Genomic DNA, 16,237 nt, shown 5'->3' on the forward strand with positions numbered 1-16,237 from the left:
TTGATGTATCTTATCAAACTTGCTTCAATAATTATCAATCCTGCCTCACTGCAACCCTCCTATCTTGGTTTCAGCCCCATCCCTTTACACGCCATCCTTGAAACAAAATTGCCACTCAGCAGATATCTGCAAAAGACCAGCATCCCTGGCATCTGTGTCATCTCTAAAAGGCCTCTGTGCATCTGGGGAGCACTGGCATTCCAAAGGTTTCCTACCCAATGATGGGCTCAGCACGTGAACATTTAGCGAAGATGACAAAGTTACTGTCATTCTCTAATAGCATCCTGGCATAGAGTTGGGAGGGTAGTATAAAAGAGTGGTGTCCTCTTCTGGCAGGAGTGGCAGAGAAGACCATGACACCAGGCCCAGGCAGCCTAGTCTATAGGAATGACCAGAAATGTGCAAGAAAGTCACTGAATTTTCTTTCCTCCACCAAGGTAAGTGCCACACTGTTCATAAAATGTGAGGCTGGATGAACACAGCAGGCCAAGCAGCATCTCAGGAGCACAATGGCCTGCTGTGTTCATCCAGCCTCACATTTTATTATCTTGGAATCTCCAGCATCTGCAGTTCCCATTATCTCTGCCACACTGTTCAGTCTGCTACCTCACACTCACTTTACCTCTCACATTGCAAGCACCTCCCACCAAGTCTCATGCTTGCCACTCTCACCATTGTCTACAGCAGTTCCCTTAACTCGTTTCCACCCCACACCATCCACCTCCCACACCAATGACCCTGCATGCCCATTGTGCTGCCTACTCATTCATCTGGTCACCTACCTGCACCAGAACTAGCAGCTGTGGCACCCACTTTCAGTTCACTCAATCTCTCCTTTTCCTTCCCATTTGGGTGAAATTGGGCTCCTCACCCTCTCTGAGGAGAGAATGCTGGCCAGTGCGGGGCCTTCCAATCCATGGTGCTAAAACATCCATGTGCCACGAACTGAGTAAATATCGCTCTTCATTCTGCTGCAACTCTCAGACTAACACTGCTCTCAGTTTCATTCATTACAAGCCACTTCTAACCATTAGTCATGATGCCTTCTCTCTCTCTCATTTCTGTCTTCCAGGTGCCAGCAGGATGGCCATGACATGTGCAGAACCAAAAGATCAGCTCCACCAGAAGCCAGGATCCTTGAACTCTGAAGACAAGAATAGTAAGGCATCATGGGGAAGTATAAGCCAGGTCGCGCACAGCAACCACACCCACCAGCTCAGACACTGACACCCCAGTGGTGATGTCAACTTTAGAAAGTTTACAACCGCATGTTCGTTATCACCTCACTATGACCCAAAGAAGAAACAATGCAAGCCACTGGCACTTGGAGTAATGCCAGGGATAGGGCACCCGCTCAGGCCCAGGCAGGAGAGGGCCGTGTGGTGCTCAGGGATTTCGTCCACATACACAGCAAGTGTCAGGCATGGCAGGGACCTAGGGGAAACGTAATGACCCTTATTGTCCAGTAGTTTTAGGGACGCAGCTAAAATGTGGAGACCCAATTGTCCCACACGTGTAAATATTTGACTGAGTGCATTGATGGTTTGCTGTGGAGAGGTATGTTTAGTACTGCCGGAAATAAAAATAGAGAATGCTGGAGCAGATCTGGCAGCATCTGTGGCGAGAGAAATAGAATTAACATTTTGAGTCCAGTGTGTCTCTTCTTCAAACTCTCAGGGTCCGCTGGAGAGACAAATGCATATGCACTCCATTGCCTCAGCCACTGGTCCTCAGTAACGAGTGCAGGAGAACCACAGAACTTGGTCTGTACTCCTGGTGCCCCTTCCTCACAAGGAGACTGGGCAGTGCCAGGAGGTATCCAATTGGCAGGAATCACACCCAGGCTGCTCAGAAGTTTTCTACCAGAACATTGCGGAGTTAGTTGGACAATTCACCAGCCTCCACCCTTACATTGTCCTGCCCTATGCTCTCCAACTCTTAGAAATTCAAGACAAGGAGGGAATGACAACCCTCATCGTGTCTGTCCTGCCCAGGCCCAAACACTGCTTGGTATTGCCTGAGAAAGGCCCAGGGCTGATGGACTCCATTGCCCAGCATTCTGACTCAACTCCAGCTGCAGAACCTGGGGCAACACGAAAACTAAGGAAGGGAACGAAAGGAAAAACCTATTGAGGGCACCTTTTGTAGCATGGCTGACAGCACATTGTATATGAAGTATCACATTTGAAGAAATTTGATTGCTTTTGTTCTGTGCCTCTTGTTTGAGTCGCCGTGTAGCTGCAAATGTGGCTTCCAGACTCTGCCTCTATGTGCGGGTGAGCGCCCAAACTTCCAGATCCCCTTCCCAAAAGCACTTCCTTTCCACGCAGCCACTGGTATATGAGGTGGCAATGTCAGGTCTGGTCATCCATCGTACCCCCTCCCCCTTCCATCCATACTTTACTGGATACCTCTTTACAATTTTCTCACCCCTTTTGTGATTATCTTTCTGATGTCTCCTCAGCCTGCCGCTCTCAATCCCAATAAATAGGTTCCCAATCCTGCATCCTGTGGCAGTTACTCCCTTGTTCCATCTCTCCCTACATTCCCCGCTGTGGATAGGCATGATGGATTGACCATGGCCCAACATTTTGAGTGACCTAACCAGACAGTCCTGTCTGATGGCTGCTCATCTCCCTCACTGCCTAAGGCCTAATCCTTGGAATGGCTGCAGTGGAGTCTCAGCTCTGACCATATCTCAAGTTGCACAGGCATGGACCCCCAAATAAGATCACTCCAACTGGACTGCTGATTGTGGCCAATTGCCTGGATTGGTGTCAGAGGCTGCCCTTGACCTATTGTGCCAGTACCCACTGACCGACATGTATCTCCATTGACTTTGGTGAAAACTATGCCTGTTAGACTTTGAGAATAGCTGCCTGCTTGCTGAGCACACAGTGTGGTTGCCACATAAACTTTTGGCACAAGGACCAGGTGTAGGATTGACATAGCACCTGATGTACAACCTCCTTGACTATGGACTGGTGACTGGAAGGCATGCTGCCTGTTTGTGTAACTGTGTTACTGGCACAGCAAGGCAAGGGAGGGAAGCTGTGAGCATTGCTCTAAACTCCCCTCTAATCCTTCTGCCAATTTTTAAAAATCTATGGAATCTAGTTGTTGCCCTGTCCTCAAAGGGAGTTAAGTATTTCTGATTCACTTTATCCAGGTCCTCAATAATTCTAGACATCTCAGTGAAATTACAACTCACTGTTCCAAAGGGAACAACTCTCACTGGTACTATCTTGCTGATGCAAAAGCAAATTGAGTTGATCAAAAATAGCCTGCGTGATATAGCAACCAGAATTAATTTAATAAGTTGCAGGCATCAGTTACAAAGCCAACGTTTATTATCCATTCACAACTGTCGTGTGGTCCGTAAATTCTGTCTTCACTGGAGAACTTTTTTATCTCTTGGATATCTTTCACCTGAATGTTACTTCTGTTAAGCCAGGTTGTTAGTTCATTATTGTATCTGGAGACCTTTTAATGCTCTGAATTTCTTTCCTGGAGCAACTCCTCCCAGGCGCTCCATAATATGATGTGAGAAATCTTCAATTTTATGAACTTCCCTCATGGAAATGGCTACTCTAGTGAAACAAGTATTTTCTTTTTTGTTGTGTCCTGGATTTCTGGAGGGCAATTTGCTGAATCTCAACCACTCGGTGTTGGCTCCCATGGAATTATATGCAATCAATTTTCCATCTGTGTAAGCAAGTCCTGATTTTTACTGATACATCTGTATTGAAGTATGTAAACTCCTTGCTTCGACTGTTCACTTTGGTTAAATGTATTCATTTGCAGTCTGCTTTTATCTTAGTGGTTAACTTAACATATCTCATAGCCTCAAAAATGAAACAGTGGATGCTGGAAACCTGAAACAAAAACAGAAACTCCTGGAGAAATTCAGAGATCTAGCAGCGTATGTAGACAGAAGCAGAATTAAAAGTTTGAGTCCAGTGAAGAAGAAAGGTTCTATTTTCTCTCCACAGATGCTACAAGCCTTTAACATAATTCACTTGTGGCACCTGGGCCATCCCTAGTTGCCCCTAAGAAGGTGGTGGTGAACTGCCTTCTTGAACTGCCGCAGTCCACATGCTGTAGGTTGACCCATAATGCTCTTGGCAAGATAATTCCAGGAGTTTGATTGAGTGACAGTGAAGGAACGGCGATATATTTCCAAGTCAGTAAAGTGAGAATCTTGAAGGGGAACTTGCAGATAGTGTTGTTCGCTTGCATCTGCTATCCTTGTCCTTCTAGATGGAAGTAGTTGTGGGTGTGGAAGGCATTGACTGAGGATCCTAGGTGAATTTCTGCAGTGCATTCTGTAGATTGTACACAATGCTGCTACTGAGCGTTAGTGGTGGAGGGGGTGAATGCTTGTGGTTGTGGTGCCAATCAAGATTTGTCCTGGATGATGTTCAAGGTTCTTGAGTGCTGAGTTTCTCCATCAATTTTTGTTTATGTTCATATCCTCATTCATGCCACTGGAGGATTACTGATAGCTTAGCTCTGTCATTGGCAGTGATAATTCTTCCTTGGATGATGAGGAATTATAATATTCATATTATGCTTGTGCCATTGCATTATCTGACATCAAATTTGAATGAGCTATTACACTTTGTTGACTAGGCTGTGTTGATGCCTGAAAATTTCAGATAACAATTGATCAATGAGTTCGTTATTGCTGCTCATTATTTTTCTCCTCACCTGCACTTGCAAATTGTAATGGTTTATTTCATCTGAATTTTCTTCAGTGATGATAGGACAGTTTTTCATTCCTGCAAAGCTGTTGGTTTCATGATGAGCTTACAATCTCTTTTCAGATCTCTGGCCACTACACACTGACTGAGCCCTGGATGTACATCTGGTAATTTCGTAAGTCTACTTTCCAGAGCATCCTCCCAAAGGCCTGTTAAAAGGACCAGTCTTCAATTAAACATTAATTTGTATTCTAAATTTCTGAAATGCTAGCAATGATCAAAGTAAGTGTTCTTAGTTTATGCACTGGTCTTTTAGTCTGATCAACATTCAAAACAATTTCAATGAATTATGACATATTCTTGGTCAGTCATTTGCTCTTGTCAAATTTGCTTGAGTTTACTTTGGCTTGCTGACCACTAATTCTTTTCCACATGCCATCGTAGATAATCTCAATAAATTCTTTCTTTTATTGCGTTTCACTATGAGTATTGTACTTTCGATGAAATCCTGCACAAGTTGTCCCTCAATCGGTTATTTGATAATTGTCTATTCCTCAACCAACTGCGGAATTGTTGAAACTCTGTACAAGATTGAAACAGTAAGAGTGTTCAGAGCAAGATGTGGGTGTGCTTAAGAGTGAAGCTTTTTTTCATTCGTTCACGTGCTAGGCCAACGTTTATTGCCTATCTTTAATTGCCCAGTGGCTGTTAACAGTCAATCAGATTGCTGTGGGTCTGTGGTCACATGTAGGCTTGAACAGGTGAGGATGGCAGATTTCCTTCCCTAAAGGATTTCAGTAAACTAGGTTTTACCACAATTAACATGATCACCCTCAGGTTAGCACTTTTTAAAAAGCAAAAATCCAGGTTTTTATTGGCTTCAAATTTTTAAACCATCTGCAACAGATAGCTTTGAACCATGTTTCCAGAATATTAATGTGTGATTCTGCATTACTGACCCAGTGGCATTACCACCATGCCACCATCTCTCCTTTTGGATCTGAGTTATGTATATGCACTGTACTCTCTGTATTGCAGGGTTTCTTTTATCATACCTTTCAGTTTGAGAGCTGTTCTACCTGGACCAAGTAGTTTAATTTCTGTAGGTATTTGTGTTTGTTTCTTTACCTGGTAATTTATCTGATCCAACAGTGACACTTGCCCCACAAAAGCTTGAAATTAATGTGAAGTACAATGGCAGAAACAGATTCTGTCAAGATTGTAGGGGAAAATTACTGCAGGTGCTAGAATCTGTACTGAAAACTAAAGATGCTGGAGATCACAGTGGGTCAAGCAGCATCCATGGAGAGAAAGAAAACTAATACTTTGAATATAGATGATTCTTCATCAGAGTTGACATGAAGTGTGGAGGGGGCAGCATTAATGCAACAGTAGAGGATTGGTGGAGTGCTGGAGGACAAAGGATGTTGAAAGTTCAGATAAAGTGATCAGAATGTGAGAATGGTAGAACAATGATGTGTCTAACTGCCAGACTGTAAAGAACAGATAGACCTACTGGGGTGGGGACAGGGGACAGAGGACACAGTGACAGAAACCATAACAAGTGAAGCTAAAACAAAGGAAGGAATGGGAATGGGTTCACAATTTGAAGGCGTTGAACTCAATATTAAGTCCAGAAGGTTGTAGAATGCCTAGTCTAAAGATGAGATAGCCAGAACTGAAGAAGGGTCCCAACCCGAAACATCACCTTTCCTGTTCCTCTGATGTTTCCCCTGATGTTCCAGCTCCATACCTTGTAATCTAAAATTAAGATGCTTTTCCTCCAGTTTGCACTGTGATTCCCTTGAGCACTGGAGCATGCTGAAGGCAGACAAGTGTGTCCATGAGCAGGATGCTGTGTTAAATGACTGGGTACAGGAAAGTCAGGTGATGCTTGTGCACAGACTGGAGGTGTTCTGCAAGGTGGTCACCCAGTTGGTGTTTGGTCTTCAATATAGAGTGGGCCACATTGGGTGCAGTGAATGCAATATACAAGGTTGGAGAAGGTACAGGGGAAATGCTGCTTCAACAGGAAAGACTGTTTAGGACATAACTCGGTGAGCAAGGAGTAGGTGAAGGTGCAGGAGCTGCACCTTCTGTGGTTATATGGGAAGGTGCCTTGGAGAGGGGATGTGGTGTTGGTGGTTGAGGAATGGGCTAGAATGTCCTGTAGGGAACTATCCCTGTGAAATGCAGATTGAGGGTGTGAAGGGAAGATGTGTTTGGTGGTGGCATTTTGCTGAAGTTGCCTGAAATGGCAGAGAATGATCCTTTGTGTGTGGATGCTGGTGGGATGGAAAGTGAGAACAGGGGGACCCAAGCACACTGTTGTGAGTGATGGAAAGGGACAGGGGCGGAAGCACGGGTGATAGATCGGGTGCAGTTGAGCGCCCTGTCAACCACAGTGGGCAGGAAACCATGTTTATGGAAGAAGGAAGCCATGTCATCAGCGCTGTTTGGAAGATGGCATAATCTGAACAGATATGACATAGGCAAAGGAACTGGGAGAATGGGATGGAATCCTTGCAGGATATAGTGTGGGAAGAGCTGTGGTGAAGGTAGCTATGGGAGTCAGTGGTGTTTCAGTGGATGGCAGTGGACAGTTTATTCTGTGAAATAGAGGCAGAGGGGTCAGGAAGGAATGGAAGTGTCGGAAACGGATGATGTGAAACTAAAGCTAAAGTGGAAATTGGAAGCAAAATGAACACATTTTTCAAGATTCAGGCAAGAGTATGAAGCAGCACCAAAACAGTCACTGATGTAACAAGAAAATAATTGTGGGAGGGGGCCAGTGTAGGACTGGAACAAAGATTGTTTCACATACCTCCATAAAGAGGCAGAAATAACTGGGACCCATGCAGGTGCCTATAGCGACTCCTTTGAATTGGCAGAATTGACATGAATTAAAGAAGAAATTGTTCAGTGAGAGAACAAGTCAAACTTGAGTGGGTTTGATGGCTAATTTTCCGCAGAACTGTATTGGATACCCATTCGAATGCTAGTAGCTCCATTGCATTCACATCTTTGCATGAGTAGTCATTTCATTTTTTACTGCTATATCTGCTGTATGGATGTTGCTATCTCAATGTTGGTTCTACTCCTGGCTTTAAAGGCTCTTAGCCTTTTAATCGATATTGCTTTAATCTTTTTTTCTAAATAGATTCTTACTTGTTCAATATAGCAATGTAAATTTATTTTCCCTGTCCTAAAAGATTTAAATCTCTATGATATACCACCATACCTCTGTATGGCTGACAGGGATTTTTTTTTAATTTTGTGGTCAAAATGGACATTTTCTGCCTTCTGCAGGCAAAATGGAGGTTTTCTTTTTTTTTTGGGGAAAATGGATGATATTCCGTGGCCTAATAAACAATGCTTATCCTTTTCCATGACTTTCTGCAACAAAGCCTAGTGCTGTCCCTGATTATATTCTCCCTGCCTGAATTGCTGTTCTAACTGTAAGTCTCCCATTTTTAGCGGAGCCTCAATGGCATTTTTACCATCTTCGTTTTAGATCCTGTCTCTTTCGGATTTTAAATTGCCCCTTTGTTGTTTTGATTTTGGCTTCACAATGATACTGATGCAGCACCCTCCATTTAAATTACTCACATGCTGTTGGATTTCCCAATTGTAGCTGTGCCTCATGCTGCTTGTTGAGAGATGTTAAGTACTTCATTCTTGCCTAGTCTTTACAAGCCATTAGTTAAAAGTGTTCCCCCGACCAATAGGAATTTTTGACTTTACTCATCGTGCTCTACTGTTTGCGTCCTGGTTGCGTATCTAATTGGGCTGGTACCCACAAATTCCTGCTCTCCAACAAATCTGCAACTAAAGGTGCACCTAGCTTCCAGGGCATGTTTGTTCCTACACTTCTTATCAGAACTTAAATGAGAAGCTTCACCATTGAATGCTGTTTCTCTCTTGTTGATCTTTCCATAACGTTTCTCTGCAGGCTGTTACATTGTTCAGCTGCTGGAGCTACCAGGTGTCTGTATGAACACTTTTTAAAACTGTAAAGTTTTTGAAATTGTAAAAATCCATTACTGCTCCTGGTGTAATGGAATTCACTGCTCTTGGATCGACTGGAATTCTCATTGTTGTCCTTTGTGACATTAACAATGATGCCCACCACTGTAACCATGCTGTATATACTGCAATGCCAAACAGTTCCAGCTTGTGGTTGGGTAGTCCATTGCCACAAAATGATTCTTAATGAGACGAGGCCTTTCCCTTAAACAAGGTGTACTTTATTGCAGAATAACTGTTGGGTATAGTTACATTGGTAAGGTGGACATTGTTACTGAGAAGTTCCACGATATCGGTCTTCAGTCAACAAAGTCCTAAATTTTTCTGCCTTTTACTCCATCCAAGTCAGCAGGACATCATCAGATTGGGCAAAGCTTAATGCAGGCTCCAACATCAACCCTTTCAGAATCATTACCTTATGCAACAGGTTCTTTCAGTTTTCAGATTCTCAGAGAAATAGAAATACCCCATCATTTTCATTATCTTGCTCATTATTTATTTTGTTTGCTGTTCTTAAGTGCTTTACTCGACATTTCTCCAATGTTTGCGAAGAAAAGATCAGAGTTAGTATTTTGGGTCTGGGGACCCTTCCTCAGAAGGGTCTGAGGATGTGTCACTGGACCTGAAATGTTAAATGTTGAGTTTTTTCTTCACAGAAGCTGCTAGACCTGCTCGGCTTTTCCAGCAACTTCTGTTTTTGTTCCTGATTTACAGCATCCGGAGTTCTTTTAGTTTTTATTTCTCCAACATTCCTCTTCTAGGATGCTGCATCTATTTCTGGTCTCCCTTGTTATGGGGGAATATTATTAAGATGGAGAGAATTCACAAGAGATTTACCAGGATGTTTCTGGGAATGGGAAGTTTGAGTTATAAACAGAGACTGGATAGGCTGGGACTTCTTTCGCTGGAACGTGGGTGATTGAGAGGTGACCTTATAGGAGTGTGGGTGTATTTTCACTAGGGTGGGGGATTTCAGGACTAGGAGCCATATTTTTAAGGTGAGGGGAGAAAGATTAGAAAAGAAACATGAGGGGCATTTTTTTTTTAACCAGGGTTGTTCTTGTGTGAAACGAACTTCCAGAGGAAGTAATGGGTGCAGGTACATTTACAACATTTAAAAGACATGTAAATAAGTACATGAATAAGAAATGTTTGGAGGGATTTGGGCCAAGCACAGGCAGATGGGGCTAGATTAGTTTGGGATTATGGTTGGCCTGGTCTGGTTGGACCGAAGGGTCTGTTTCCTTGCTGTATGACTCTATGACGATGACTACAACTTTCCAGGTTGAAGTCCCTTTTCCATCTTTCTGCCCACCTGATCAGTTCCTTGATATCTTTCTGCATCTACAACTTTATTGCTCACTATCAACTGCCTGGCCAATTTTTGTACAAACTGAAAGTTTCCTGATCATGCCGTCTACATTTAAAGTTACATCACTGATATAAACTTAAAAGAAAGGGATCTCGCACTGAGCCCTGCAGAACCCCTAGTTCCAGCCTTCCAGTAAAAACTTTTTCATATATTGATGGATTCTTACCACTAAATGCTGTTAACAGAATGAAACTTGACAGAATATCTTCTCATCAATAAAGCCAGAATTTTAGATCATTAAATTATTAAAATATATTGTTTACTGCTGTAATCCTGGGAATTGACTGGAATTTTAAAATTCCCTATCTGTAGTCTTTCTTCACTCGAGAGGCGACATAGTGGCTCAGTGGTCACAGCACCAGGAATCCAGGTTTGATTCCAGCCACGGGCAACTGTGCAGAGTTTGTACATTCCCCTTGTGTCCGCATGTGTTTCCTCCCACAGTCCAAAGATGTGCAGGTTAGGTGGATTGGCCGTGCTAAATTGTCCATAATGTCCAGGGATGTGCAAACTAGGTGGGTTACGTATAAGAAATGGAGGGCTACAGGGATGGGCATGGGTTGGATACTCTTTGGAGAGTCATTGTGGACCGAATGGCCTGCTTCCATACTGTAGGTATTCTATAGCAGTTCAGAAATTAGTCAATGCAAGACCTCTGCATGATCAAATTGTGTCCGCTTCTTTCTGGAGTTTGTGCTGGCACGGCTAAGCAATTAATAGCCTGCAAGGCTTTAGTTCAATTAGTTTCTCTCTGCTGAGTTAGCCTATCTTTGTAAGAGTAGTATTGGGTGTTTCATAGAGCACCACTAGAATGGACAAGGAAACAAAACTTGAAAAATGTACAAATTTATGAATGTCAGATATGAGTGCAGTTGATTGTGCTTGAATAGAATGCCTAGTTACTGTAGAGATTAACACAAGACAACTCCTGAGGTTTGAATGAAGGATTGCCCTAGTCCATGGGCCTTTAAATCAGTATAAATTACCATGTTCATCAATAAAGCATTTGGTGAGCATGCCAGAGGAGAGAAAAAAATTGCATTTGACAGTGTTAGTGTTGAAAGTGTTGAAGTCAAAGGAATAAATAAGGGATAAATTGTTTCTGTTAGAAGTGTCTTTTAATAACATAAAACATAAGCACAATAGAGCAGAAGATTAGCAGGTGTACTCTAGACAGGCTGGCAAAAAATGGAGGCAGTAGCTATAGCAACAATGTCACCGGACTAACAATCCAGAACCCACGACTAATGGAACATGGGTTTAAGTCACACCAAGGAGATGGTCAAATTTGAATTAAATAAAATCAAAAAACTGTTGGCAGCCATGAAACCACTGAGGATTGTTGTAAAATTCCACTTTAAGAGCATAGATTAGATTAGATTCCCTACAGTGTGGAAACAGGCCCTTTGGCCCAAAAAGTCCACACTGCCCCATGAAGCATCCCACCAAGACACATCCCCCTATAACCCACACACCCCTGAACACGACGGGCAATTTAGCATGGCCAATCCACCTAGCCTGCACATGTTCGGACTGTGGGAGGAAACCGGAGCACTCAGATGAACCCCACGCAGACACGGGGAGAATGTGCAAACTCCACACAGAGTTACCCGAGGCTGGGATTGAACCCAGGTCCCTAGTGCTGTGAGGCTGCAGTGCTAACCGCTGAGCCACCATGCTGCCCAGAACATAGAACAGTCTAGGGAAAGAAATCTGCCGTCCTTAGCTGGTCTTGTCTGAGCACACAGCAATGTGGTTGACTCTGAACTGCCTTCTAGGCAATTAAGAATGGGAAATAAATGCCAAAATCATATAAACAAATATTTAAAAAGTAGACTAGGAAATGAATGATAGAAAATGAGCACAGACTAGATGGTACAATCAGCAGGATGAGGGGACACTTGATTGGACACGAACAATAACTAATGTATATACTGCGGCAAAGGAATGACATCTAGCTTGACCAGGATGAAATTTGTGTACATGATCTAAGATATGTAAGAGATGGCATGTTTTGCCTAAGTTCAGTCCTAAATTGCTTTAAGACAGACTAAGCTTTGTCTTCTACCCTAATAGTCAATCACCAAGCCATTTTACAAATGAGAGCTAGTGTATCACCTTGGAAACAATGCTTTTTTTTACTATCACTTTTCTGAACTATTGCTGTGTCATCCTGCCTCTTTTGATTGTCACTGGATTGGCTGCTACCAGTAACAAGAGGGTCAAATTTCAGATTGACCAGGTTACATAGTTCATGTCCAAATATCAATGTACGAAATTTTTACTGAATATACAGTGGAGAAGAATTTAAACTAAGGATTGAATTACAGCTGTGTGTATTGGCTTAACTGTTCACTGACCAGATATGGCTGGTAATGTTACATTAGGTCATAGAAAGGAAAGCGTGAGCAAATTGGAATAGTAGAATCAAGGTTATTCAAAGTGTGATAATGACAGTCACATTAGGGTTTACCTTGTATGTATAGCTAGTTAGTTATTTAATCCGAGTCACCGTGCATAATTCTGGAACTGGCTGCATTGGAGGTTGTTGGAAGTGAAGAAGGTCAATGATATAAAAGGGAAACTGAATAGGAGCTTGAAAGGGGGGAGAAAGAGGATTTTGTGCACTCAGAAAACTGACATATATCTGATGGACTAATGGTCTCTGTCTGTATAGTAATGATTCTATGGGTGGAATTTCCCATTTGCACTTAAGAGTTGCGTTTAGTGAAATTTATGGAATGCAGTAAGCCTTGGCTTGCAGTGAATTTTCTCACACACTCATCCTGTCTTCATCCATTAACGGCTGTTAATGGTGTCAGGCAAGTAAATAATTAACAGGAGATGGAGGTTCCACAAATATGTCATTCCCAATAATGGAAAGTCCAGCACATCAGTACAAAACACATGGCTGAAACATTTGCATCCACCTTCCATCAGTAGTGCAGGGTGGTTGATCCATCATGGCCTCATCCTGAGGTTCCCAGCATCATTGGTGCCAGTCTTCAGCTAATTTGTTTTCACTCCTTATAATACTATGAAACATCTGACAGGCCTGCATTCTGCAAAGGCTAAGGGCCCTGACAATGTTAAACGTAGAAAGATGGAAAATAGGAGCCAGAAGGGGCTGTTTGGCCCTTTGAACCTGCTCCATTATTCAATATTATTATGGCTGATCATGTTACTTAGCATCTTTTCCCGCTTTCTCCCCATATCCTTTGATCTCTCCGGCCCTAAGAACTATATCTAACTCCCTCTTAAAAACTTGTTCCAGCAATTGTACTGAGCACTTATTTTCCAGAAACAGCCTTGTCCCCCTAGCCAAGCTGTTCCAGTAAAATTAAAGTTATAGAGTCATAGAGATGTACATAGAAATTGGCCCTTTGGTCCAGCTCTTCCATGCTGAACAGATATTCTAAATTAATCAAGTCCCATTTGCTAGCATTTGGCCCATGTCCCTCAAAACCCTTCTAATTTGTATACCCATCATGATGCCTTTCAAATGTTGTAATTGTGCCCACCTCCACCACTTCCTCTGGCAGCTCATTCCATATATGCACCACCATCTGCATGAAAAAGTTGCCCCTTAGGTCCCTTTTAAATCTTTTCCCTCCCACCTTGAATCTACGCCCTCTAGTTTTGGACAGCCCCAACTTGTGGAAAAGACCTTGGCTATTTACCCTATCCGTGCCCCACCTGATTTTATAAACTTTTATAAGGTCACCCCTCAGCCTCCGTCACTTCAGGGAAAATAGTCCCAGCATATTCAGCCTCTCACTATAGCTCAAACCCTCCCACCCTGGCAACATCCTTGTAAATCCTTTCTGAGCCCTTCAAAGTTTCACAACATTCTTCCTATATCAGGGAGACCAGAATTGCATACAACACTGACAAATTTCCCAAGCATGGCCAGCACGCAAGTAGCAGAACAAATCCAAAATGACCAATTACTGTCCCAATGGACTATTCTCAAACATCAGGAAAAGTGATGGAATCAGTCACCAACAGCATTAGCAAGAAATACTTGCAAAGGAATAATCTGTTCACTGACACTTAAGTTTAAATTCTGCCAGGGTCACTCAGCTCCTGAGCTCATTGCAACATTGGTCCAAGTATGAAGAAAGAGCTGAATTCTAGAGGTGAAGTAAGATTGACAACAAGGCAGAATTTGACCAAGTTTGGCATCAAGGTGTTCTAGCAATGTTGGAGTCAATAGGAACATGGGGATAATTTCCACTAGTCTGAGTAATACCTAGCACAAGGAATAATCTCAGTCCTAGGTAGTCACTGCAGTTGTACCTCAGAGAGGTGCTATAGGCCTAACCATCTTCATTTGCTTCCCTCCAGCATAAGGTCAGAAGTGAGGGTGTTCACTGATGATTGCACAATTTTCAGCACCATTCACTACTTCTCAGATACTGAAGCATATGGTGTCCATTTGTAGCAAGACCTGGATGACACTCAGGCTTGGGTTGATAGCAGCAAGTAACATTTGTGCCATACAAGTGCCAGACATTGACCATCACCAATAACAGAGAATATAACCATCACCCCATGTTGTTTAATGACACTACCATCACTGAATTCCCCAACTCTCTACAAAGAATTTAAACTAAACTTTCTCTATATGGTAAAAGCTAAAGTAAGGATAGATATATTTACAGCTAATGTATAAACTTTCTAAGACTTGTTCTCTAGGTGCAGTCTACTTCCTTTGCTGATAGCTGTAGTATGTGAGTCTTGTGCTAAATTCACCTGCAAATAAGCAAAAGAGATCTGTAACTAAATGAGTGATGTGATGTCCCAGTGTCTTTAAAATGAATAGGCGTAACCTTAGATTAGCAGTTACGCTGGTTTTAGAAACAACTGCCTCAATGCCACAATATCAAAGCAATAGTACTTGAGAGCATTGCTGTTCTAATGATGTTTGGCTGGTCAACTTGACTGAGGCTGTAAATAGATTTATCCTTACTTTAGCTTTTAACCTATAGAGAAAGTTTAGTTCCCAATATTGAAATATTTCATGTTAATTGTGAAGAATCCTTGACATTGGTAGTTGTATCCAGAGATTTCAGTCATCCATTTGATATCCTTTAGCAGTTTATTTAGAGGATACTCCTCAGTAGTCTGTCGTAGTTGTTATCCGTAGACCCTAATACCCTTCTTCATCCCTGGCCTGTCCCTCTTCCTCCTCCAAGTCCCCAAGGGCTCATGGTGAGGGGCTCAGTCATTTGAATACAAAAAGATTCAGAAATATAGCAAAAGAAAAAGCTCCTTCCAAATTTACAGTTCTGCAATAATCAATGCTCAATTACACATGCATTAAAATACAATAAGCTTTGAAGAGTATCTCATTTACTTTCATGAGCCTTTCACGGACCAGCTGCGACAACTTTTCTTTAAGAAATTGCAGTGTGGTTCTGTATGTACAAAAAGTCTCTATTTAAATAAAGTAGCTCCATAAGGCAACCAGACGCCCGGACTGTTGGGGCCCTTACTGTAATTAAAATGGCAGCTGAGCCAAAGGAGACACAAAAATGTGATAAGTATTGAACCACTATTTTCAGTTTCAGGTAAAACAGACGAAAATTGACGCCTATATGTCTACTTTAAGGAAAACCATTTAAAGCAGTCAAAGCGATAGAACTTTATAATAAGCAAGTAAGAAATGACTAGAATCACCCATCCGAGATAACAAAGTGTGGGGCTGGATGAACACAGCAGGCCAAGCAGCATCTTAGGAGCACAAAAGCTGATGTTTTGGGCCTAGACCTTTCATCAGACCCTTCAAATGAAGGGTCCGATGAAAGGTCTAGGCCCAAAACATCAGCTGTTGTGCTCCTAAGATGCTGCTTGGCCTGTTGTGTTCATCCAGCTCCACACTTTGTTATCTCGGATTCTCCAGCATCTGCAGTTCCCATTATCTAGAACCACCCATCCAATTGGCAAACAGCAAAGATCCACATCTTCCAAAGACATCAGAAAAATATGCCCTAGCTTGAGGAAACTTCACTTCTTATTAAATCAGTGCTATTTTATCTTTTTATAAACCTTAATGAATTACTGGTCTATTTTTGGTTAAATAGTTTGGAGAGATGCCAGTTCTTAAAGAAGAAAGAATCCATTAGGGGTCCGA

This window comes from Stegostoma tigrinum, chromosome 5, assembly GCF_030684315.1.
Source record: "Stegostoma tigrinum isolate sSteTig4 chromosome 5, sSteTig4.hap1, whole genome shotgun sequence".
In the NCBI taxonomy this organism is placed as follows: domain Eukaryota; kingdom Metazoa; phylum Chordata; class Chondrichthyes; order Orectolobiformes; family Stegostomatidae; genus Stegostoma; species Stegostoma tigrinum.